Raw genomic sequence first — 27,300 nt, 5'->3', positions numbered from 1 at the left:
CTCAACATTTGGTTATAAAAACGTTTTGGATCTGGACTTAAGTGGTATGCAGTAAAAATGTTTTCGTGAGAGCCCTAGTGATCATAGTCTAGACTCGAGAAGGAATCCTAGTTCGCTATGATCAGAGCTCTGATACCAAGCTGTCACACCCTTGCTTTGCGGAAGCGTGGTTAATTTGGTGTGACTTCTTAATACCATAGCTTAATCATAACAAGCTATATGAATTAAAATATGCAAGATCATCCATTGAAAGTAAAATAGTAAAACATTGTCTTAATGGATTAAACACCCAACAACCACAACTTGTCTAAACATTACAACCATAAACATGACTTAATCACAATTCAAGGACTGTGACTCGTCCAGGAAGAAGTCACATTCCCCGAATCCTGGATGACCCTGATGTCTTATGCAGCGGGAAACCTGTTATACCGTGCCAGATCCTTAGTTCCCTGAAATACATGTAAGTTGAAAAATCAACAATAATGTTGAGCGAGTTCATGCGAAAGTGAGTAAATAAACCTTTATCTTTATCAAAAACCTGGTATGTAGAAAATAAGGAAAAGAGATCACCAATGGTTTGCAAGGCCATTGATATGTGTAAATGCAAGTAGGAAGGCTCAAACCTAGCAAATTTATGCGTTGGGAACAAAGTCATCCCAAGGTCCGTTATGTTGGACCTGGGACTGGGCTCGCTACACCCAAATAGATCTACCGCTCCTGCCCCTCGGTCCTACCCTGAGGATTAATGACCTCAAGTTTCTGCCTACCCATTCACATGATCTAAAAGTAACCCTCCTTACGCTAACCATACCATGTAATAAGTAATCATAATCATTGTAACATGTATTTCACCCCCGCAGTTAGAAAACTGAAAACAGTTAAGAGAAAAGGGGGACATGAACTCACAGTGAGTGCGTCACAATATCAAGTAATCCAAATATCCAAATGCTGCGCAACGACCTACATGTGCTAATTCTATTAGACGGATGGCCGTGCCTTAGCTTAATAGTTTATATTTTCGGGAAACGGTTAGACAACCGTTCCGTGTATATACTTGTTAGAAAATCTCCTTCCCAAGGATGGGGGAATTAATACATGTGCGTTTATAATATTAAGTCTCACTTAATATATTTTATTTCTCATTCCCAAAATATAATTATTTTTCTCAAAAATAATATATTTTCTCTTCATATAATACTTTCCAAAATAATACGTTGACAATACATGCGTTTATGAATATTTCCGAATAAAGCGTAAGTTACGTTTTGGCGATTAAGTGGTAATAGTAATTACCGTTGTAACTTATATGTTTGTCGTGAAGGCGTTGGTATTATTTTGGGTTCGACAAAGTTAGTAAATATTATTTCTTTACTCGAAAAATAATATTTATACATTTTCACAAAATAATCATAAACAGTGTTGTGAAAAATATATTTATCGAATAAATATTTATCACGTTTATTTTTGTGAAAATCCCACCTCCGATTATTTAATAAATAAAGTCATGGCGAAATATAGTTTGAAAACATCTCAAAATAGTTTAACATTTGTAAATAATCCTAAGTGTTATATTTTTAGAAAATTTCGCCAGAGTTTCCCCTGTAACTGGAGGTGGCCACGCTTTCAAGCGTATCATTTTCTTTTACAAAATCATTTCAACAATTCTTCAAATCAACCAAATCATTTTCCGATACTTCAAACTAGTTTCAACACATTAAACTCGTAGACTAGTATGTAAAATCACAATATTACATGAACTTGTAGTTTTTCTAAAACTATTATGTAGACCTCGTTATATTTAGTGGATCTATGTATAAAATAGTTTAGTCTTGCAAAAACCCCGTTTTTGGAACAAACTACTCTTTACAACTTCCGACAATTTTATAAAAATTGTTATTTTGTCGGATCTTTCGTTTCACAAGTGTTTTTACACTTGTAGTTTTAAAAATCACCTTTGTTAGCATATTATCCAACTTATATAAAACATGATTTTCTCGACACCCGGTTCTACGAATATACCACTTGTACATACGTAGATCGGCTCGTTTTAAATGCTATTTTACATGTCAAAACACTTTTACACAAGTTCATGCTTCCCGTGTGGTGGAGTTTCACCTTTTAACCCTTGTACAAAAGAAACAAGTGTATGTCAAGATTCGGGATCTTAACAAAGTCGGGTTAAACGATGATAAGAGCCACCACAACGTAGATCGGGCCTTAACAATCAACATATTCAAATACTACGACTTTTACACGCGACATGACCTTTTATCCAACGATTTTCATGTTTTAGTAGACTTTTTAGATTCAAGAGATGGGTTACCGATTTTTAACCGTCAAAAATCCTTTTAACCACTTTAGATACGATTAAAAACGAGTTTTAAATGTTATACCTCTAGCTCGGGGCTAGGGAAGATCTTTGGCGAAAACGGCGTGGATAAAAGCAAATGCACGCGGTCCTTTAGCTTCCGTTTGCTCCAAGCTTCGTTGTACGTGATCCCCGACACTAGTGTGCACTTGGAATGGCAAGACTTGAACCGAAAAATGGATGGATGGTTGTGGCTATGTTCGGCCGAGAGGGAGAGCACAAGAGAGAGTGAGAGTGTGTTGGTTTAGTGTGTGTGTTCTTGTGTGAGAGAGAGGAGTATTTATAGGGAAATTCAAGTTCTTCGTCCATCGGTTCTCAATGCTTCTAGATATCCACAAAACGAATTAAATAATAAAAGGGGTGTACCCTCTAGTTCCATTCCAATGGAACCGGCCCAAGGGGGGGTGGGGTCGCCCGGTTGGGTCTCGATCGTGCCGTTACAGTTTAGTTAAGTTAAGTGAGTTAACTTTAAGGTCTAACCCCGTTAGTTGTTTAATGCGTTATAAAACGGGTGTTAGGGTAATCAGAGACCCTAGAGACCCTAACTGGCTCAGAAAAATACCAATAACAATCCTGGCAATATTTTTATGTTCCGGGTATTGTCCAGTTGTTTGGTCGGATAGGAATCCGTTAAAGTGCTTAAGATATCCTTTAAGCGTTGTAAATAATATTTTTAGCGACACAATTTATTCTGCAAAGTGTCAGGAATAATTTCTCATGTTTTGGCACTTTATTAATTAGCTAGAAGCTAGTATGTTGATAAAAGTGCTATGTTCCGTGCTTAAAGTATGTTTTAGGCACATCCAAATCTCTATATCTTATCCCTAGAGACGTAATCATACAACCCTTGTATACCTACACACACTATGGGTGTAGTAAAATATTTCTGGCTCATACAGGCCTTTAGAGGCAGTATTTGCCTGGTGCTGGCTATATCAGCATGTTCAATAGGTTATCCGTTCAAATGCTACTGTGCTTTTGTGCATCATGTTTGTCACTAAAGTTCGGTAATTAAGTAATGTAGTGACGGAAATCAAAGTATGATGCAGACATGTACAGTTATCAGAAATCAAGTAGCAGTTTATCAGCAAACACAGTAAAGCACAGTAATTAAGCAATAATTAATAGTTAATTAGGTCGTACGTATACCTGGTTTTGTGAGGGTTGTCATAGTGCGTGATCTGGATGGGATTAAAATGAAGGTGACATGGTTTACAAGGCTTTAAATACTTAGGGTTTCCTTTGTGGGCTTGGGCCCAAGGCCCACAAGCCCACTTCATGTGTTTTAAGTGGTCCGTCTGCACCTGCCAACCCGTTTTTAAACCCAAACTCCATGGAACAACGAGAAACATTATTTTTGGGTCAATAATATTTAAATTAGTGTCATTAAAACACGTTTGACTCGTTCGTTCTTCGGTTACGTTAAATTCGCGTAAAATGCGTCATTTGTCGTTTCAATCCGTTTTTCGATCCAGTTTTGACTGCGGTTATTAAATTCGATTACGGAGCTGAATTATTATTATATTTCAGTTTTTAAGGTATTACATGTTTCCGATGCTTTAGTTTCTTGCCGGTGCGTTCCTTCAGTCGCGTTTTTCGTTCACGTTTGCATTTTGTGACGCTTAAAAGCACGATAAATTCTCAAAACCAAATTCTTGTGTTAAAATTATACGTATAAAATTTGTGATTATCGGCATTGTCAGTATTTCTTCGTTCGGTGTTAGTTCGTTATCGTTTAACGTTTAGCAAATTTCATGCAAATCACCATTCGCGCACTATAAAGTCGGATGAACGTTCCTAGACACTCCAGAAGCCTAATTTAGTTAATTCACAAGTTAAAACACTACTAATTATTGTCTTAATGATCGCATTGCGCTTAATAATAAACCGAAAATTGTCGGTTGTCACAAAATAAATCTTCAGGTCTTTGTTTGCACGGTTCCAATCTCACTCTCATTTGCTATATCGAAATCTAAACGAATAATCACCAACTTGAAATAACACAATGTGACTTCACCGTTTCAACTTTAACCACATCAGCGTTCGGTTTTAGCGCATTTTTCTGCTTGATCCTCTGATCTTCAAAAACCCAACCGACAATTGATAGAAACTTCGAATCACCATATCGGTAAACTTTAAGTCTATGAATACCCACGAAAATCTGAAATCCCGTTTTTCGTAACCACCTTGAAGCACACTCTTGAATAATTGATCAGTGTAAACGGTAATCTCCACAATCAACAAATTTTCATCAGATAACAAATCATTTACTTATGCATTTAGATCTCAGAAACATTCTTCCACGATCAGATTCACATTCTTCCTATTCAGTCACGATATAGTTGTATAGTCTTCTTCGTTAGTTCCCGCAGCAACTTAATCAACAAAGATCGTCATTCCCAGGCGGTTAGTCCGAAAAAAAATTCCTCTGCTCGAAGATTAACCATTCTGACGCTTTAGACTATCACAAAGCTGTGATATCTTATAAGTATCGACAATACTGATACATATCCTGACGCTAATCCTGCTGACCGGCTTGATGAAGACCTGAGACATAAACCCTAAGACATCAATCTGACCCTGATCTGTAGAATCTGAACATCCTATGATCACGAACTAACGAATCCAGATCTTATGCATCCCCGGATAATTTGAAGTCGGAACCACCCGAATACTGTTAAATGTCACGAATTTCAAAAATTCTAGAATTTCAATATACTATGAAATTTTTATTCCCCCTCATTTTTGCAAATTCTGATTACTCTAATCCCATCACTGAATTTCCCCCTCAAACTTGGCAAATTCAGTCCACTATTTTCACTAAAAACTCCACTTTGCAGAAAAATTAGTCATTTTGATCTACAAGAGTGCGTTTTTCATCATTGTGGATTTTTCGATTCGCCCCGTAAATAGACAGATAACCCTGATGATAAACAGTCTGCATAGGTATCAATAATTACCCATTATCTTTAACAATCGGTGATCGCAACATCAAATCTATTCTCTAAAGTCCCTAACGGCGTCCCCGAATAACCCGTATTTTTCGGTAAAATCTCAAAAAATTTTCAATCACCAATTTTTTCTGGACTCTTGTCTCGTCGCCGCGATCAAAAAATGCTCTTTTTAGGCATTTGGCTCATTCGTGCGAATGAAGTAGGTCCATTGATGCGAATGAGATGATTTTTTGAATGAATAAGTGTCTTCGTGCAAAAGGAATTTCAAATGATTGAAAATTCCCCTTCGTGCAAATGGGATGCCTTTCGCGCGAATGAGAACGTCGCTTCGTGCGAATGGAATGCCTTTCACGTGAATGGTTCTGTTGTTCGAAACCACCCGAATACTGTTGCATGTCACGAATTTAAAAAAAACGAACTTTTCTAACTCTCATCTATACAATATCCAACACACGCTGTATCTAACCTATTTGCACAGTGACAGATACACAAAATATACACTAACAAGACCACCACTTGATCACGACAGAGCACTGTTTGACCGACGACCAAAGAGGGTCTCTTCTACAGGCCACTATTACCGCAACTTTACCATTATCAACCACCACCACCGGTCCACCACTAAGCTAACACTTCTAACCAGCGGGTGTAGAGGGTCTCTATCGCCGGCAACCACCATAAACATCATTGGTCACCATGACAGTCTTCACCTTAACCATTACCACCGTTAAAACCACACAAAAAAAACCCACCATTATCATCAACCTTTGTTATGGTCTACAATCGCAAGAAAGTAGGAACTATAGGAAAACAAAGTGTCCTCGTCTCTCAATACTCATCTCATCGGAGCAAGTTTATACCACCGCCGGTGTTCGCTGCGGTAACCACCATCGCTATTCACCGCTAGAACCACCGTCAAAATTTATACCTGATGATGGTATATTCGGAATTTTATATAGCCCTGTATTATATTGCTATAGACAAAAAGGTAATCTACATCATTTTATAAAGAAACTAAACCGACCGATGCTGATCAGACGGACGAATACATTAAAAAGATTGTTAAAAGTTGAAATTTAAATATATTAATAACTTTTTATAATATTAATGATTTATTATAATATTGAAATAATAAAAATATGAAAAAAAAAACTATATGTTATTATAAAAATAAAACTACCATTCATGAACAATTTCTAGATTAGTTTCTGATTATATATATTTATAAATGTTGGTACCTGTACACCTATTTCATTCTAATATGGCCAATTGCACAGTATATTTGTATGATTCTTCAACTTGTCACATTATGGCCCAAAGTGATACACGATTGATGCGGATTTAAGTGTTACACGATATGTCATAGATGCCCCAATAGCAAATTACATATACTATATATTATTGCTGCCCCAGTGAGGCTGCTGCGATAGGACAAGATCCGCCTCTTTATACCACTTTGAGATTCTAGAAGTTAAATTCGTTTATGAGAAACCGGTTTTGAACCGATTCTCGTAGTTTTTTTTAATTATTTTTATACATTATAAGTTAAACCTACTTCATTAGTGTTTATTGTGAAATTTTTCAGGAACCAAATGATAACTTGTAATATACTCAAACACAGTCCGATCTGCCATAATATATATACCCTTTGATGCACGTTGAATTACTATTAATTATAATCTATTTATCGAAGTCATAAAGCATGTTTTAGCGTGTTCCATTTGGTGCCCCCCATGTATATTAATTGTATTATAAGGTTTTGAATTCCGATTTGTAGTAACACGTTATATATAAAAAGGTAATGGCATTGAACATGTGAGCTAAAAGACCTTTTTTTAATTAAAATCAGACAAGGCGGGAGTAAGTAATACATCCGCTGTGAATAATTTACTAGATGGTAGGTACCAGTGTTTGCATATAAATGCACAGGACCTTATGCCTTCTTCCACATCAAGACACAGATCAAAAGAAGGGGTGAAAAGGTATGACTAATTAGCCAAATTCATGTTATATTTATGTTAAGTTCTGAATATCTCTCTCTCTCTCTCTCTCTCTCTCTTTGATACAATACAGTATGGCAGGAGTACTAAACATCAAGAAAAGAGCGGGAATTATTCCGGTAGGACTTTGGGGAAGACAAAGCGGAGATCCTCAGAATGAGTGGTCTTTTGAACTTGATCAAGGCCAGAGGCTGAAAAAGATAACCATTGATCATGGTGATGATGTTGTTGGATAAAATCTCTCTATCAGAGTGATATTCTTGATGAAAGAATCGATAATGTTCTTGTATGAATTGGTAAATGTAAATGTTACATCTGATGATATATATAAACCGAGGGATATACATAGAATAACCGCCTCGATCTATACTATGGGATAATAATAATAATACACATTATTCTAACTAATTAACTTATAATATATACATATATATAAAATCTAGCTTATAAATTTCCTCCAGGATTAACACCCTCCCTTAAGCTGGCTTTCACGAAACTGAAGAAGTTCCTTTATGCGCTGAAAATCTTTGAGTTGTAAGGCCTTAGTGAGGATATCCGCTACTTGCTGCTTGGTAGAACAGTAATACAGTTCTATCTGTTCTTTCTTGACTAAATCCCGGATGAAGTGATATTTAACTCTTATATGCTTGCTCTTGCCATGATACACCGGGTCCTTGGCTAAGCATATTGTCGACTTATTGTCACAATATATCACCGGAGGTTGCTTGATCTTTTCCTCTAGTTCATCTAGGAGTCCTTTGAGCCAAAGTGCTTGACATCCGTGAAAGTGCAATGTACTCCGCTTCTGTGGACGACAGTGCTACTACCTTTTGTATTTTCGATTGCCAGGCCACTATACTTGATCCGAGATAGAACACATATCCTGATGTGCTTTTGCTGTCATCGATACTCCCTGCATAGTCACTATCACTGAACCCGAGCAGCAGTGAACCTTTGCTTCCCTTTGAGTATACCAAACCTTGATTCATGGTTCCCTTTATGTATCTCAAAATTCTTTTCCCTGCTTCCCAATGACTCCTTTTTGGATGTTCCATGAATTGACTGATCTTGTTTACAGCGAACATGATGTCTGGCCTTGTATTGGTTAGATACATGAGGCTGCCAACTAGTCTTCTATAGATATTGGGTTCAATTTCTTCATCAGTATCTTGTTTATCTTGTTTGGAAAGCCGCAGTCCATATTCCATTGGTGTAGAGATGCTCGTGCAGTCCAACATGTTAAATCTTTCCAATACTCCCTTAGCATATTGATGCTGTGATAGCACAATATCCCCGTCTTTACACATAACTTCCATTCCAAGGAAGTGATGTAGAATTCCCATATCTGTCATCTCGAATTCCCTTTTCATTGACTCTTTGAACTTGCTTAACATAACTAACGAATCACTTGCAATAATTAAATCATCAACGTAGAGACAGATTATGAGTCTTGCCTTTTCGGTTATTTTGATAAATAACGTAAGCTCATGAGTGCATTTCTTGAACCCGCTTGATTTTCAACTAGTGCCTTGAACAATTTGAACATTGCTGAAGCTTCCGAAATAAGTTTTAGAAAATATGCCCATGTTTTTCTACTGTAGTCATCGATAAAGGTTATAAAATACCTGCAACCGCCTATTGATTGAGTTCTCATTGGTCCGCATATATCTCAATGTATAAGTTGTAATGGTTCCTTTGCTCTCCATGTTGCATACTTGGTAAAGGGTTTCCTAGCATGTTTACCAAACATGCATCCTTCACATACTGTATTTAATTTGTTAATTTTCGATAGCCCTCTTACAGTACCATTCGTACTCATGTCATGCAATGTTTCAAGGTTCAAATGTCCGAACCTCCTATGCCATAACTCTGAAGTGGTTTCAGTAGTTATTACATTGCACACCCGTGGAATCAAATCTTGCTCCATGTTCAGTGGGAACATCTTGTTACCAGTCATCTTTACCGTTCCTACATGTGATCCAAGGGAATCCTTAATGATACACTCTTGATTATTAAATCTCACATCATATCCTTTTTGAATAAGTTGGCTGATGCTTAAAAGATTGTGCTTTAGGCCTTCCACATAAAATACATTGGGAACCCGTCTCTCTATTCCCTTAACTTTTATTAACACATCTCCACACCCGAGAACCTCCAACCTCTTATCATCTCGAGTTCTTACTTCACGTCGTTCAGAACCATTTAGTGTAATAAATAAGCTTTTATCTCCGGTCATGTGATTACTACACCCACTGTCAAGATACCAACAATCACCTTTTATGACTTCTTCGACGTTGAATATCATGAACATTGTGTCGTCATTTTCGTCTTCTTGTTCATCATTATGCATGAGTGCTGCATTGGATTTATCATCTTCACTCCTTTTATTGCAGAATCGTGCCACATGTCCTAATTTCTGACAGTTAAAGCACCGAACAGAATTATTGTTGAACTTTCCTCTTCCTTTACCCCGTCCTCTGCCGCTATATTCTGATCTGGACTGCCTTGTTACAAGATCGCTTTGTATTTGAAACGCTTGTTCGGTTGAAACATCATCATATTGTTTCAAACGTAATTCATGTGATTGTAGAATTCCCTGTAGTTCTTCGGTAGAAATTGCATTCAGATCTTTAGATTCTTCTATTGCAACAACTACCGACTCATATTTTCGTGTTAGACTTCTTAAAATTTTCCCTACAACCCTTTGTTCTTCTACACGTTCTTCGTTTAGACGAAGTTGATTGACTATTACTGCCATACGATTAATATAATCCTCTATAGATTCACTATCTTTCATTTTTAAGGCATCGAATTCACATCTAAGGGTTTGTAACTGTACCATTTTTACTCTGTTCTCTCCTCTATATGCCTTGTGCAGTATTTCCCATGCTTCCTTTGAAGTTTTGCACGTCGCCACCCGCTCGAATATTGTTTCACTTACTGCCTGAAACATTATGTGCAACGCTTTTCTATCTTTCTTGATCTTCTCCCTCTGAATATTTTGATCGCTTTCTGATGCATTAGCCGGCAGATCTGTGTAACCTTCTTCCACTATTGTCCATAATTCCTGTGATTCTAATAACACTCTCATCTGTTGTTGGTGCACTTGTGTCTGTACTTTGTCTGTATTCGGTCTGTATGTAACGATGTCCTGATTTGTGTTGTAAGTTGACCAAGTCAACCATCCTCCGGTTTGACTTGGACAACAGTTTGTATATTGAAAGATGTTCTGATCGAAGGATGATGTAGAGATCGAAGGATGATTTGGATCCTTCGATCTCATCGAAAGATATGCTTCGAATGATAGACCTCGAAAGACTATCCTTCGAGGTCCTTGCTAATCCTTCGAAAGCATTGTATCCGAAAGATGATCCTTCGGACCATCCTTCGGATCCTTCGATCTGGCATCATGAGCTGGGTATATATATACCCATGCAGTGTTAGTGTGAAGTAGTTCTGCCATTTTACACATCCGAGAGATAGAGAGCTTTGAGAGCATTCTGTCCAGAACTCACACACACACTTTGAGAGTTTATAGAACATTTCTGTAAACATTGAGCTTGTAACCGAACCCTCATTGCATTAATACAAGTTGTGTTAATCGGTGAACTTGTGTGTTTGTTTCTCTACTTGCTACTAACTCGGTTTGCTTGCTAGCTTGGATTCCGCACTCGCTAGTAGGTTTGTATAACAAGGTTTAGGTTCGTAATCCTCCGCGAAAAGGGACCTACAAGTGGTATCAGAGCCTCGCTCTTTACCTTGTTTAAAACCGGGTTTTTACAAGTTTTGGTGTGTTGAAACACTTGGTTTTGCACCTGTTTTTACTTAGTTTCTTGCATTTTCTTTGAGTAAAAACGTGTCTAAACTAACCGGGAGTGTTTAAAGTGGGGTTGGGTAACTTGAAAACTTGTTTTTGAGTAACTTTGTGTTTTCCGGCGAAAGCTCCGGTTAAACTTCCGGTGACTGGTTTGAAGATAAGATTATCCATTTTTGGCATAGTTTATTTCAAATCTTGGTTGGTAAGATTGTTGTCAGCCTGCCATACCCTTTTGCCGAAAGTTGACTTACCAACCAATCACCTTTTCACCAACCCGTCATATCTGTGTCAGTGTGTCAGTGCTCATTCGAAAGATAGCCTTCGACATCGAAAGATATCCTTCGACATCGAAAGACAATCCTTCGATCAGTGACAGCTCGATAGATAAACATCTTTCGAGTAGTCCTTCGAAGTTCGAAACATATCTTTCGATCAGGGAATCTTTTCGAAAGATAGTTGTTTTATCTCGAAAGATAAGGATCTTTCAAGTGTGAATCTTTCGAGATTTTGAGTCTTTCGAAGCCAGTGCTCGAAAGTCAACAGTGATCCTTCGAACACTGTTGATCATTCGAACAAGTGTGATCCTTCGGAAGTTAGCTATTCGAAAGATAAGTGTCCGAAAGATAGGGATTTGACTCGAAAGATAAGGATCTTTCAAAAGGGAATCCTTCGAGTTCTTGAATCTTTCGAAATCATTGTTCGAGACTCAACAGTAATCTTTCGAGTACTGTTGATCCTTCGAACAATAGTTAATCTTTCGATTGTGGTCAGTTTGTTGTTAACAAGTTTCTGTGATTTCAGATCCTTCGACCAGGATCCTTCGGCTGTGTATCTTTCGGATCATTCTTACTTAGCATTTATTTTGCTTATCTATCATGAATCCGAGTTGGTGGGGAAGTCCGGCTCCAGACAGTGGAAAATACATGAATACCAGTCAATCCCCATCATGGGCCGAATCTCCGGTATCTACATCCTCACAAACAAATGCCACTCCAGCTGGTCAATGGGCGTTTGTTTCAAATCAAACTCCGAGTATTCAAAGTCTTCTACTAAGCGAAAGTGAAACCGGAAGTTTGAACAGGCCTCCAAAGTTGATGCATCTTAATGAATATCCGGGATGGGTTGATCGTTTCCATACATACATTCTTGGTCAAAATACAGAGTTGTGGTTACGGTTCACTACGGAATTCGATCAATCTATCGAGGTTGCTGCTTCTTCGACAGCTACATTTGCCGATCTTCCTGATGATCAAAAGAAGACGTATGACTTAGAAAAGAAAGCATACGCTATTCTCACTCAAGCACTGAGCAAGGATATTTATCATCAGTTCGTCAGTTTCAAGACTACGAAGAAGCTGTGGGATGCATTGAAGACAAGGGGAGTAGGTAATGAAGCCACACGTCAACTACGACGAGATCTACTGAAGAAAGAATTCGATGGCTTCACATGTATGGATAAGGAGTCCTTGGGAGATATGACAAGCCGTTTCTATCACCTTCTTACTAAGCTGACCAACTTTGAAGTCACAACGACTCCAACAGAGGTGGTAAAGAAGTTTGCCGATGCATTGCCTCCTCAATGGAATAACTTCCTGGAAATCTTGAAGTACAACGGAACGTTGAAAACTACAAATATCAACGATTTCGTGCAGCTTCTGGAGAACAAGGATCAGGAAGAAACGTTGAAGGCAAAGAGAGTTGCAGTGCCACAGAATCCAGAGATGTATTATGGCACCTCCACTACTTCATCTGCAAAAGCCGGTTCACATGCTCCACTTCAAACGACATTTGTCACAAGCACGGATATGTATGGCAATCCAGTGCAAGTTCCTGTAAAGCCGCCTCCAACCACAGATCTGTATGGAAATCCAATACAACCACCTCCTCCTCCTCCTACTCAACAACCACAATATGCGTGTTATGGAGGAACATCATCTGCTGCAGGTCAACAATCAAAACCAAATACAGTACAGCTTGACACTTCAAGTTTTTCTAAAATCAGTGTAGAAGTAGCTAAGGAACACATGGAGCTGCTTAACACTGTAGTGAGCGCGTACTGTGGGTTGATAGAAGGTCAGATTGGAAACATTAATCTGACACAAGAAGATTACAGGCAGATTGATAAGGAAGAGATGGACTTGATGGATATCAAGTGGGCCTTTGCGAGTGCTATGAGAAGAGCAAAGGATTGGATGGAAAGTACTGGCAGAACCAGCTTGGAAAGTAAGCGAGACACCAAGTATGGGTTCGATAAGCAGGCTGTTAAATGCTTCAACTGTGGTGAACGGGGCCACTTTAAAAGGGAATGTACAAAGCCAGCACAGCACGGGAATCAAAATCCCTTCAGAAAACCGAGGCAACCAGCAGAATCAGAACAGAAACACTGAGCGTTCATTGGTGCCTGCAAATAACCAAACCAACCGAGCACTTGCAGTTCAGGTGGATGAAGGTTGTGACTGGTCAATCCAGTTGGGTGCTGATGCTCCTGATGAAACCGCATGTTTTGCTCAAATTGTGAAAGAGTTGGCTCACACCAGTGGTAGAGAATCTTCTGCCAGTGGTGGTGAATTGTCTGAAGATGAAGACTCTTCTGGTTATAGCAGGAGTGCTGATGAAGAATCATCCAATTCTGGTGATGATTATGTGGGTGAGACATCGAATGCAGCAATCGATGCAGATAGTGATGAACTTTTGGAGGAAGCTGCAGCAGAAACTCAAAGAAGATCTATTTTGGTGGATCAAGCTGCTTATACTTCGTCTTCTCTCCATTCAGCCTTTATGGCTAATGTCGACGGTTCATCAAGTCAGGTATGTGTCGATGAACCCACTGCTGTTAATTGTGATGAATGTGCTAGGTTGCATGCTAGATGTGCTGAAATGGAGAAAAGTATGTCTGAGTTGCAAGGCAAACATGATGCTTTACAAGCTTGTTTGTTTGACTTGCAAGACAAACATACTACTGTGAATGAGAATCTGAGTGACTTGCAAAGTAAGCATGACGCTTTGCAAGAAAAATATGATGTGACCTTTCTCCATAATCAGAAATTGACTGTGGATCTCTCAAAATGCACAGAAGCCAACATGTTTCATGAAAACCATGAAAAAGAATTTAAGTCAATGATTGAAACATTAAAAAAAGATAAAACTGAATTGACAAAAATGGTTTCAAGAAAACAGACGGACATTAATTTGTATATCTCTCGTCTTGAAACAATGCAAAAAGAGATGGCCTGTGTGAAAACCGAAAGTGATGCGATCCAACTCAAGCTAGACAGTTATTTGAGCTCTAGCTATGTGTTAGATCACATCATTGATGTTCAGAAGGAAAAGAGAGATGTCACATGCATAGGCTATAAGAAGTGTCCACCACCAGTGAGACATAATTATGACGCCATGCCTGATGAAGAGGACAGGGTATTCTTTGAACCTTCTGTGCCTCTAGATGTTAAGGAGTTTGCTGCAGGACTCGGATACCAAAAGGAAGTATCCTCAGATTCAGATGTGTCAGCAGATACATTTGTGAGTGCTGAACAGAATCAAGATCCTCCAGTTGTGATTGAGGATGCTGATTCGTCTGATGATGAATCTGACGATACTGTCCCAGCAAAGTCTGATGCGGTAGCCAAAAATGAGGACATACCTCTTGAGAATCACATTCTATGTGATCCCCTTGTTCAACCCGCTAAGACTGTTGCAACTGAGTCCTCATCTGCAGTAGAGTCGGAGAGTGTGAATTTGCTGTACACTCTAGTTGGTGATGATAAAATTTACTCAGACAAAGATTTTCCCATTAAGAATGTTAATCAATCCTTAATTTGCAAAGTCTTTGAGAATTCGACGAGTAAGTTCTTGGGAAAAGCAGGACCTAAAGTTACAGTTACACAGTGTCCTCCTATTCCAAAAGCTGAAATCCGAAAGCAATTTGGTAACAAGAAATTACCAACAGTGCCAACACAGCAAAATCACACCAAACCCAAAGGTAAAACACCGGCTCAAGGTAACAAGAAGCCGAACCAAAAGAAGAAGAAGAATGTTAACTTTGTGAAATCGACGGGAACAGACAAAATTGAGAAGTTTGAAAATCAATCTAACTTAGATTTTGTCAAGAAAGCTATTGTCGAGAAAAGAAATGAACCAAGCAGTTCAAAACCTAGTACCTCGGGTTCACAAAGTTCAACATCATCGGCTAGACGATCACATGATTCTTCGGGGTTTGTAGAACGAAGATCATGTTTTGAGTGTGGAACCATTGGACATATTATTCGTAATTGTCCATATCTTCATAAACAAAAAGGAAAGGTTGATGATCCCCGTGGCAAAACTGACCGTAAGCCAACTGTTTCCACAAAACAAGATCCCCGCCTTGTAAAAGAAAGGGAAAAGAAACAGAAACGCCAACAGGTCAAAAAGATTGAAAAAGCGATTAAAACCGATGTGGTTCAAAAACAATCTGTTGTTGTAAAACCAGAAAATTCTAAAACTTCAAATCATCAAGAAGTTAAACTTTTAAAGAAAAACACTGGTGAAACCAAACAGACTTGGAAACCAAAAACGGTTGTTGAATCAGGGGGACCATCACAATTCACCAACCATCAAAGACAAGAAGTGATTGTCATTGATGAAAATGGAAGACCCAAGACCACAATGGCTTGGGTCCCCATCTCCAACTAATTCATTTGAGTTCATGTGCAGGGTGCTTCAGGAGGAACTATCAGTAGTCATTGGATTGTTGATAGTGGGGCATCCAGGCACATGACAGGCGACATGAAGCTTCTCTACGATGTTAAATCTATAAGAGGAGGTTATGTTGCTTTTGCTGGAGATAAGGGTGGATACATTACGGGTGAAGGAATGATATCTAACGGGATTGTCAGCTTTGACAAGATCAATTTTGTGCAACAACTTGATCACAATCTTCTTAGTGTTTCTCAAATTTGTGACAAGAAATTTTCAGTACACTTTGATGCTAATGGATGTTATGTGCTGAAACCCGGCTTCAAAATTCCAAAAGAATGGATTCTCTTGTCGGCTCCAAGGATAAATGATTTGTACGTCCTTGACATGAGCCAGGCTATTACTACGTCTGCACAAGCAACTTGTTTCGTTTCTAAAGCCACAGAAAAAGACACTATCTCTTGGCACAGACGAATGGGTCACATTCACTTACGCAAAATGAATCATTTGGTATCAAATGAATTGGTGAATGGTGTTCCCCTCAAAAATTTTCATCTTCAAGACGTCTGTGTTTCGTGCCAGAAAGGAAAGCAAACAAAGAAGAAGCACCCTACAAAGAAGATCAACACAGTGGCAGTTCCTGTTGAACGTTTGCACATGGATTTGTTCGGTCCTGTCAAACACAAGAGTATTCGAGGTGATCAATACTGCCTCGTGGTTACTGATGACTATTCAAGATTTTCTTGGGTTGCATTCATGGCACACAAGAGTGAAACCTTTGGCATTATCAAAAACTTGATCATTCAGATTGAGAATTTGTATAAGTTGAAGGTTAGGCGGATACGTAGCGACAATGGTACTGAATTTAAAAATCATTCCATGGCGGAGTTCTGTACTTCAAAGGGTATTCTTCATGAGTTTAGTGCAGCCTATACTCCTCAACAGAATGGTGTCGCTGAACGTAAGAACCGCACATTGATCGAGACTGCTAGGACAATGTTGGTAGAGTCACAGTTACCCATTCCATTCTGGACTGAAGCTGTGGCCTCTGCATGTTACACATTGAACAGAGTCCTTACAGTCAAAAGACACAACAAGACCTGCTTTGAGCTTCTTCAAAAACGGAAACCAGATTTGTCTTATCTAGAACCGTTTGGAGCTCCATGCACAATCATCGATCCTAATGGAAAGTTTGGGGCAAGAGCAATTGATGGATACTTTCTTGGGTATGCCACCCCTAACTTACGAGTCTGGAATCTAGAGACTAAAAGGGTCGAGGAATGGTCTGAGGTCAGAGTACAAAGGCACACCTTGCCAGTCAAAAATCCGGGTCAACCTTGGATGTTTGAGTACGATGACTTTTTCAATTCGATCAATGTTGAAGCCGTTGAAGAAAATGCTGCGGCTAGGATGTTTTTCGAGAGTGACAATGCAACAGTTTCACCGGTGGTTCGTCCAATTCTTGTTAATCAAGAACCATCTTCTTCGGTGAACAACAATACTCTCAACAATGAGGATTTTCATGATGCAAACGAATTGAACGAATCCTCAGAGGATGATGAATTTCTAGATGCAGATCAGGAAGCTCCTACAACAGCAGTTCATGGTACTTCAGAGGGTACTCCTCCAGTGGATACACATAGAACAGCTGAGACTACTGCATCATCCTCTTCGTCAATTCCGGGTCTTGAATTGGTTGTTGATCTTAATCTTAACAACCTGGGTATAAATGTTCCAGTTCCAGATAATCCAGAAACAAGGATACATAATACCCATCCTCAACAAAACATCATTGGAAATGTGCAAAGTGGCGTACAAACAAGAAACATGTTGCGAAACAACAACAATGCAGGCTTGTATGCAGCTATTCGAGAATCCGGGCAACAAAACGACTGGTCCTTCGCGTGTTATGTCTCACAAGAAGAACCAAGAACGTGGAAAGAAGCCTTGAAGGATAACGCTTGGGTTGAAGCAATGCAGGAAGAGCTGCAACAATTCCAGAAGCTGGGTGTCTGGAAGCTAGTAGAGAAACCTGCTGGATACAAGAAGATTGGTACCCGTTGGGTTTTCAAATGCAAAAAGGATGACCGCGGAGTTGTTATCCGAAACAAAGCTCGTTTAGTCGTTCAAGGTTTTCGTCAGATTGAAGGGATCGACTACAACGAAGTCTATGCACCAGTGGCACGTCTCGAAGCAATTCGAATCTTTCTAGCCTATGCGTCTTTCAAAGGATTCAAGGTTTATCAGATGGACGTGAAAAGTGCATTTTTACACGGTGTGGTTGAAGAAGAGGTGTACGTCGAACAGCCTCCAGGTTTTGAAGATCCTATCCATCCCGATCGGGTTTGGTTGCTCAACAAAGCTCTCTATGGTCTTCATCAAGCACCACGAGCTTGGTATGCAACCTTATCACACTATCTGCTGGAGAACGGTTTTCGTAGAGGTCTTATCGACTGTACTCTTTTCATCAAAGAACAAGATGGAGATCTTCTTCTGGTACAGGTATACGTTGATGATATTATTTTTGGTTCTACTAATGATGTCTTGTGTAGGGAATTCGAGCGCATTATGCAGGATAAATTCGAGATGAGTGCTATGGGGGAAATGACCTTCTTCTTGGGCCTACAAGTGCAACAAACGGAGTCTGGGATATTCATCCATCAGACTAAATATGTTGGTGACATCTTGAGCCGGTTCCAGATGTCTGATGCAACGCCCATTGGTACCCCATTGCCAACTAATCACGGAAAAACTCCTGACGTGAAGGGAGAAGCTGTTAGCCCTTCAATCTATCGCGCTATGATCGGATCTCTCATGTACCTCACAGCATCAAGGCCAGACATAATGTACCCAACGTGCCTGCTTGCTAGATATCAAGTTAACCCGAAGGCCTCACATCTTGCTGCTGTTAAAAGGATTTTTCGTTATTTGAAGGCGTACCCTGACACCGGTCTGTGGTACCCTAGGGATAATAACTTTGAATTGGTAGCTTTCAGTGATTCTGATTTTGGCGGATGCAAAATCGACGGTAAATCCACAACGGCTGGATGTCAGTTCTTAGGGAATCGCCTAGTCACATGGCAGTGCAAGAAGCAGACGTGTGTCGCTACATCAACATGCGAAGCTGAATACATTGTTGCCTCAAGTTGTTGCTCCCAAGTTCTTTGGATCCAACAACAAATGCGGGACTACGGTTTTGAATTCCTAACTACTCCTATTTACGTTGATAATTCTGCTGCTTTAGATATCACTAGAAATCCTGTGCAGCATTCAAAGACCAAACACATCGAAATCAAATATCACTTTATACGTGATTGCTTTGAGAAAAGGCTAATCGATGTTGTTAAGGTCCACACCGATGACCAACGTGCCGACTTATTTACCAAAGCATTTGACAAATCAAGATTTGACTTTCTATTATTGGTAAACGGCATTAAGGTCAAGCAAGAGTAAAACCAACATCGGAAAATCATTTTTGTAAATACCCTTGTGTTTTTAAATTTGTCTTAGTTTATTGATTTTAGGGGGAGTAAATCCAAAAATCTGAAAATCCAAAAACATCGAAAAATTTCAAAAACACAAAAACAATAGAAAATCAAAAATGAGTTTCCTGGCGAGCAAAAGAGAAAATGATAGTACATCAGTGGTCTATCCAAACCTCTTTAAACCTTAAATGAAAAACGATAAGCAGCTCTATATAAGATGTATCGGTAGGCTCACAATCATTTTAAAGTGTGCAGGGTGATATAAATCTTAATCGACTGAAGACCAGGTGGGAACCATTCATTGGCATATGGTCTTAGTACCGAAATTTCGTTTGATAGATTGCCGAGGTTCTGAGATATTCGGTCTTTATGCTGCTTATCATCTGGGTATCATGGTTGTATCTTTTACCGAAAAATAACGGGGACGCAAGTCTAGATCTTCCATGATACTATACATACGTGTACATATTGCATACTACATTCGACCTCAATAAGTGATAAACAATCACATGTCCAAATCAAATAAGTGATAAAATATCACATTTATCCGGGTGTCAAGTTCGTCTCTCTGCTGTACGGAAGTACTGACCTGTTCACGGACTTGCACCTGTGCCCTCATGCATATGAAAATCAAGTTCCTCATAAATAAGTGATTACATCACATAGGGCTTGTTTTCAAATCAAAATAAGTGAGTATCTCACAATTTATACGGTCAAACAGATGATAATCGGTATACTCACCGGTTAGATGAACTCTCGTGCATACCTTGATACGGGAATGTGTCGTGATGTGGATGAACACCGGTCGGTAAGTATAAATCATACCTTAACGTATCCTCTAAACATGATTACATCTGATAAGTTGAGCTTAAGTGGACAACAATACCGATAATTGTTATAGGATGCTTATCTTAATGTTAACTAACTGAACAACAAGAGTGTTTTGGCATGACCGTACACTGATATGATTCTCTTACCCTCGAAACTCGCAAAAAGAATGTGTGTATATATTTATTTATTTACTGCTTAACTTTTATTATTTCTTTTAAACAGTTTCGTCGTTTGGTGCATATCAGCACGACATTAGCGGTGATGTCGTTTGATAACACTCAAAGGATTTTAAATTGTTGTCTTTTAATTTCAAAAATACCAAAAAGATTTTAGGCGTGTTTTAATATAAACTTTATAAAAGCCAAAAAGATTTTCTTTCTACTTTATTTTCGATCGTACGATGTTGGAGCTCGAGTCTTCGTTACCTGAAACCTGACTGAAAACCGAACTGACTAAATCTTCATAAACGGTCGAAATTTGCAAGTTTTGAAAGTTAAATCTAAAATTGACAAATTTATTAAACTTTCAAACTGTCGGACGGTGTTTGATTATGACATGGTCATTTGTGTGTCATTTGTTTATGCTATATTCCAAGCAGTTGTTCTCATTACGCGTTTAGATTTCTTGCATGTGCAGATGCTAAAGGCTAGGAGAACATGGTCGATGACAAGCTTTGGAATGAAGACACCACGAGAAGGCGCTCAACAGATGAAGATGATCGAGTTGCCGCTGACCATCATCAACACCACCAGGATCTCACTTCATAAAGATAAAGTCTTTTCACGAGCATAACTCAAGGGGGAGCTTATGTTAAGGGGGAGTTTGTCAACACACTTCCTACATGATACGGGTAGTTTGTTGATACACTCTCTGCTTTCAAGACGTGAAGACTTTGAAGATCCTCCGACTTTGAAGACGTGAAAGGACATCAGAGTTTGAGAACTCGAAGACCAAAGACCGTCGAAGCTCGAGACGAGTCTACTACTATGGAAGATAAAGACAAAGCTACAGCCAAGGGGGAGTTTGTTGGTGCACTTGTGTCTGTACTTTGTCTGTATTCGGTCTGTATGTAACGATGTCCTGATTTGTGTTGTAAGTTGACCAAGTCAACCATCCTCCGGTTTGACTTGGACAACAGTTTGTATATTGAAAGATGTTCTGATCGAAGGATGATGTAGAGATCGAAGGATGATTTGGATCCTTCGATCTCATCGAAAGATATGCTTCGAATGATAGACCTCGAAAGACTATCCTTCGAGGTCCTTGCTAATCCTTCGAAAGCATTGTATCCGAAAGATGATCCTTCGGACCATCCTTCGGATCCTTCGATCTGGCATCATGAGCTGGGTATATATATACCCATGCAGTGTTAGTGTGAAGTAGTTCTGCCATTTTACACATCCGAGAGATAGAGAGCTTTGAGAGCATTCTGTCCAGAACTCACACACACACTTTGAGAGTTTATAGAACATTTCTGTAAACATTGAGCTTGTAACCGAACCCTCATTGCATTAATACAAGTTGTGTTAATCGGTGAACTTGTGTGTTTGTTTCTCTACTTGCTACTAACTCGGTTTGCTTGCTAGCTTGGATTCCGCACTCGCTAGTAGGTTTGTATAACAAGGTTTAGGTTCGTAATCCTCCGCGAAAAGGGACCTACATCTGTATATGCCAATGATAGTAATTTGGCCCTAGTAATTTCGGAATTTGAGTTTGAATTCCGCCGTTGGTCGTCATGTGTAAATTAGGGTTTTGCTTTCTGAAGAAAATAAATTGCAGATCTTGCATTCAGCGATCGGTGGCTCTGATACCACTTTGTTGGATAAAATCTCTCTATGAGAGTGATATTCTTGATGAAAGAATCGATAATGTTCTTGTATGAATTGGTAAATGTAAATGTTACATCTGATGATATATATAAACCGAGGGATATACATAGAATAACCGCCTCGATCTATACTATCGGATAATAATAATAATACACATTATTCTAACTAATTAACTTATAATATATACATATATATAAAATCTAGCTTATAAATTTCCTCCAGGATTAACAGATGTGATATACTCTCTCATGTTCACCACTGAAGCTGCTGGAGGTGTAGTGAACACTTCTAACAAATTTGGTGGTTGGAATGGTGGGCAAACAGTTTCGGAGGTGAACGCATATATCTTAACTTAATCAACGCGCACACACACCACTTTAAGAAACGTAATAATATACCTTCTTGTTGGCACAGGTGACGCTTGACTCGGACGAGGAAATAGTTGGAATTAAAGGAAGCGTTGGTACTAAAGCTCCTTATACAATAATTTCTTCACTCTCTTTTGTAAGGAACAAGACCACCCATGGACCTTTTGGTGGAGCAACCAGTTCTGAGTTCTCCTTACCTTGGGAGAATGGCTCGTTAGTCGGGTTTTACGGCCTTGCTGGCTATTATATTGATGGCATTGGTGTCTATTTGAGACAAATCTTGAAGATCGGAACATGGGGAAAAACTCTTCCTGCAGGTCCGCAAAATAATTGATCTTTCAAACTTGAGCCAACTTATCACTTGACGAAGATAACCATTGATCATGGCGATCTCATATACTCTCTGATGTTCACCGCACAATACGGAGACTTAACATACACTTCTGAAAAGATTGGTGGTTGGAATGGTGGAGAAAATGTTTCTGAGGTAAAAAGTTGCCGACTTAAACAAGTTAACACAAATGATGCATGCATCATAATGTTTTTAAATCTAATCTTTCATAATTGATCAGATTACATTCGAAGGGGACGAAGAAATTAATGGCATTAGTGGCACAGTTGCATTGTCAAGGGGAACTTATGCGGGTCTCACAGTAGTTTCGTCAATATCATTCATGACCAATAAAAAACCCATGGGCCATTTGGTGACGTAAGAGGGACGGCTTTTACAGTACCATGGAATGCGGGTTCATTCGCTGGATTTTACGGCCTTGCGGGTTATTATATTGATAGCATTGGTGTTTATTTGAAGACTACAAACTACTGATGAAGCAGGTGGCGGTTAGTAGACGTTTGAAGAAGCTAGCTGGTTCAAGTTGTGCTGAGTAATCTGGGATTGCAACTCTTTAGCCATTTGTTCAGAAAATAAATGAAGTTTGTTATGTCTTTTCTATTTACCAATATGTTTCCCTTTATCGTTTTCTGTTTAACTTGTTTTCTGTTTAACTTGTGATGAATAAAAGTAAGACTTGTTCCAGCATTTGGCAAGTGTATCTGTTCACCCTGATATTCCAAAACAAACAACTATGATAGGAACCCTGGATCTCTCGTCTCATTTTTTTTCTTATTATTAACTTGTGTCTCAAAATGTGATGAACGTAGGCGATCGGTTAACTTGTATCTCATTTTTTTTAAAGATCTTTTAATTATAAGAACTATAAACGTATACACATAGAATTTTATTTTTTACACAAATGCATCCTTACTTAAAAAAATATAAAGCATCCAGACACTTGTAATAATGTGATGAACGTAGGCGATCGGTTTTTGTTCTACATAGCTATTAAAATTATTAGAGTACAAAATGTGAATTTAGGTGATACCATATTTTGTTTGTTTGTAAATTGAGTTTTGTGATTAAATGGACTGAGTATGCAACACAATTAAGGATCGCTATTGAAATTACATGTACTTATTTATAAATTCTACTCATATATACATTTATTTAAAAATTCAACTCATATAGTACCCAAGCCGTCTATAACACACCATTTACAACATTTGATCTTTCTCTCTTCTCTTTATATTGGTTGGTTGTTTTCTATCTTTTTTAAAACATAGAATATACAATTTTAAATACTTAAACTTCTCTATATATTGAAAAGTTTTTTTTTTTTTAATTTATTTATAGAGATTTACAAAATTCTTGAATCAAACTAATTCTTGTTTATAACAATCAAATATAAATTTTATTGTTCTAAAATAAACGTTTAACATTGATATCATTCAGAAATGCGACGTTGACGGTTTCCGACCGCTGGAAAATGGTGTGTGGTTAATAAATGTGATGGTTGTTGAAGATGCTTTGAGTAAACAATGGAGTGGTGTTTTTTGACCACGGTTAAAATGGTGAATGACGACGGTGACAGTAAAAGGTGCCTACGGTGGTGGTAACTTTGAGGTGATTCGAAAGTGCTATGGAGATGACTGTGATAGTAGTTGAGTCTGGTTGATGGTTGGTGGTTGTTAGCGGTAGTTAAGGGTGGTTTGCTTTCGAGTACCAATACAACTATGATAGGAACCCTGATCTCTCGTCTTGTTTTTTTTTTTTTTTTTTTTATATTAACTTATGTCTCAAACTAAGTTCAGATAACTCCTTATATCGCATGGTTTATTAGTTTTTCACGTTTTGATTCCAGTCACCTGAAAGTACGTATAATTCTACTTGTTTTATAAAAAGTTTCGCGTTCGGATATCTAGTAAATCACGTTTGTTGAAACGTTATCAACTTGTTTTACGAGTTACAATGTGTCGTCAAAAATAAATGTTCACTTATTTTTATTTTTATAAAAGTCGCTTGAATCCGATTGGTTTTGTTTTTACAATAAAGCATGTTTCGTTTTTACGGATTTTTACAAAAAAAAAAAAAAACGAGCAAAGTTTCCTCTGTTTTTAGACCATCCCGACAACACAAGTTGTCCATATAATTTTCAAAACGCAACAATATATATGTCTATCTATATACGAGTTATATAAACTTGATTAATATATGATTTCATCATTCGGTTCGGTTTAAGCTCGTTTTCACGGGAATAATAACAATTATATAAACAACGTAAATTAATAATCTGGTCGTTAAACTTTTACCATTCTTCGTGCTGTCTCACTGACTGGTTTGACTGAGTTGACCGGTTGACCGAGTTGACTCATGTTGACTGAGGTGACCAGGTTTGGCCCGGGTTTACCGAGTTGACTGGGTTTGACCCGAAACCAAATCTGATCGTATTGAACCGTGTTGTCCCGAACCACCACTGAGCTAACCGAACCCAAAACTACCCCAAATCTGACCCGTTACAAGACCCGATCCAAACCGAAGATGCTGACTTTTGACCGATTTTGACCGAACCGAACGAAACTCCTTCCCTTTGCTCGTAAACTAAACCCAAAACCACCTAGCACCAACACTGTTGACCCGACCGGAGCTCCGGCGGCCACCACCGCCGTCGGGTGGTCACCTCCGCCACTACCATCTTTCACAATCAACAACAACAACATCATCATCTGTTCAGACGCGAAGACGAAGAAAGAAAAAAACGAGCACGCGCGCCGCTACCGCCGGGCGCGGCGTTTCTTTCTGATGGAAAAAGGAGTTCCCCCGTAGACGATGGCGCCGCTGTCGTCGTCGCTCCCACTTCTCCAATTTCCCTATCTCCAGTCACTTCTCTCTGTCTCCCAAGAGTTTCAGGTGGTTGTGGTGAGTTAATATGAAAAAGGGGTTTGGGGGTGTTGTAGGTAACCCGACGGAGAAACAGGCCGACAAGCAGCCGGCCGGAGGTACTCTGGTCGCCGGTGTATGAAGAACGAGAGGGAGAGAAGAAGAAATGGGGGGGGGTGGTTGTGGATATATGTGTGTTCCAGAGATAGGGTTTAAAAAAAAGAAATGATGAAGAAAGAAAGAGAGCAGTGTGTGCGTGAGTCTGGATGGGATTAAAATGAAGGTGACAGGGTTTACAAGGCTTTAAATACTTAGGGTTTCCTATGTGGGCTTTTGCCCAAGGTGTCACACCCCCAAAATCCACCTGCGGATAACACCCGCTTCGAGGGCGTGACTGACCAGGATCCAGCCACCAATTATACTGAGCATTGAATTAATAGTAGAAATATTTAATATCCAAAGTAGTTAGCAACATCGTAGTTTAAGTTCGATAATTAGTTTAACAAAACAGCGGAAGCATAAACCAAAGTAGTTTTAAAGATAGTTCTTAGTTCAAAATAATTAACCCAACACACGGGTTTGACGAACACTACACATCCCCAAGCAGCAGCTCCTGAGTCACTGGTTACCTGCAAAGCATGCAGTAAGGGGGTCAACAATAATGCTGAGTGAGTTCACTAGTTGTCCAGTTTTAGTTTACCAAAAACTTAAGTTGTTTAGATAAAGCATTTATTATCACGTTGTGGGGAGCTACCCCATCTGTAAGCTCACTAAACTGTGGATACCGAAACTGTTGACGGAATATAGATATTCGTGCCCCGAGTCAATGTCTATCGTCATTGACCATGTTGCAAGGTCTACTAGTTCACGCCCGATCTCCCCCGGTCACGGTGTGAGGTTGTCAAACCTAATAGCGCTATCAACTAATAACCCGTTCGCCCCCGGCGATTAATCGGTACAGTAAGCAGGGACTTAAGGTGATAGAGTTTCGTTTAGCATGGCTAGCTGTGATTTATAAATAGTATCCAAACGTATCTCCCCCGAAGATAGTAATTACCCATTCTGTTTTCCCCCGGAGTAATGGGTCAAAAGTATTTTTCCCAAAGTTGGTAGTTTGTTCGTGTCCCTCCGCGGGACGCATGCTTTTAGTGTGTGAACTCACCTTGGGTTGCTCGGCAGATTGGGTTACTTGTCAAACACGTTGGTCACCACGTCCTAACATGGTTACCAGTATAGGTCAGGTTTGGTGTACAAGCAATCACGTAAAATCTACACATAACTAACACGTTGCATGCATAAAAATATAGACAGTGGGTTATTGGGCCGGCCCTAGCATTTACACAGTCAAACAGTAACACGCAGATCAGTCAACAGGTAGCCCATATCCAGCATACTATGGCCCAATAACCAAAGTGGACAGCCCAGTCGCAACCAGATGGTCTCGAGTCGCAACCAGGAGGTCTCGGCTTGTCACGCTGTGATTGCGAGTCGCAACTGTGTGATCTCGAGTCATCACGCTGTGGTTGCGAGTCGCAACCGTCGTAGTCTCGAGTCGCAATCGTGTGGTTTCGAGTTGTCACGCTTTGGTTGCGAGTCGTAACCGTGCGGTCTCGAGTTATCATGTAGTGGTTGCGAGTCTCAACAGTGTGGTTGCGAGTCGGAATGCTGTCCCTTTCATGTACACGTGATGATGCAGATACATCAGTCCCATTAGTACAATGTAATCAGGCCCAAATCAGGAAACAACCAATAAGGTT

The 27,300-nt window shown here is 39.2% G+C and overlaps 1 pseudogene; it reads left to right on the top strand.

Moving 5' to 3' along the window:
* The first annotated feature begins 7,399 nt into the window (after window positions 1-7,399).
* On the top strand, window positions 7,400-23,155 carry LOC110905419 (annotated as a pseudogene).
* Window positions 23,156-27,300: the final 4,145 nt, after the last annotated feature.

The sequence above is a fragment of the Helianthus annuus genome, chromosome 14, assembly GCF_002127325.2.
Source record: "Helianthus annuus cultivar XRQ/B chromosome 14, HanXRQr2.0-SUNRISE, whole genome shotgun sequence".
Taxonomy (NCBI): domain Eukaryota; kingdom Viridiplantae; phylum Streptophyta; class Magnoliopsida; order Asterales; family Asteraceae; genus Helianthus; species Helianthus annuus.
This window is presented reverse-complemented; position numbering and strand designations above follow the sequence as displayed.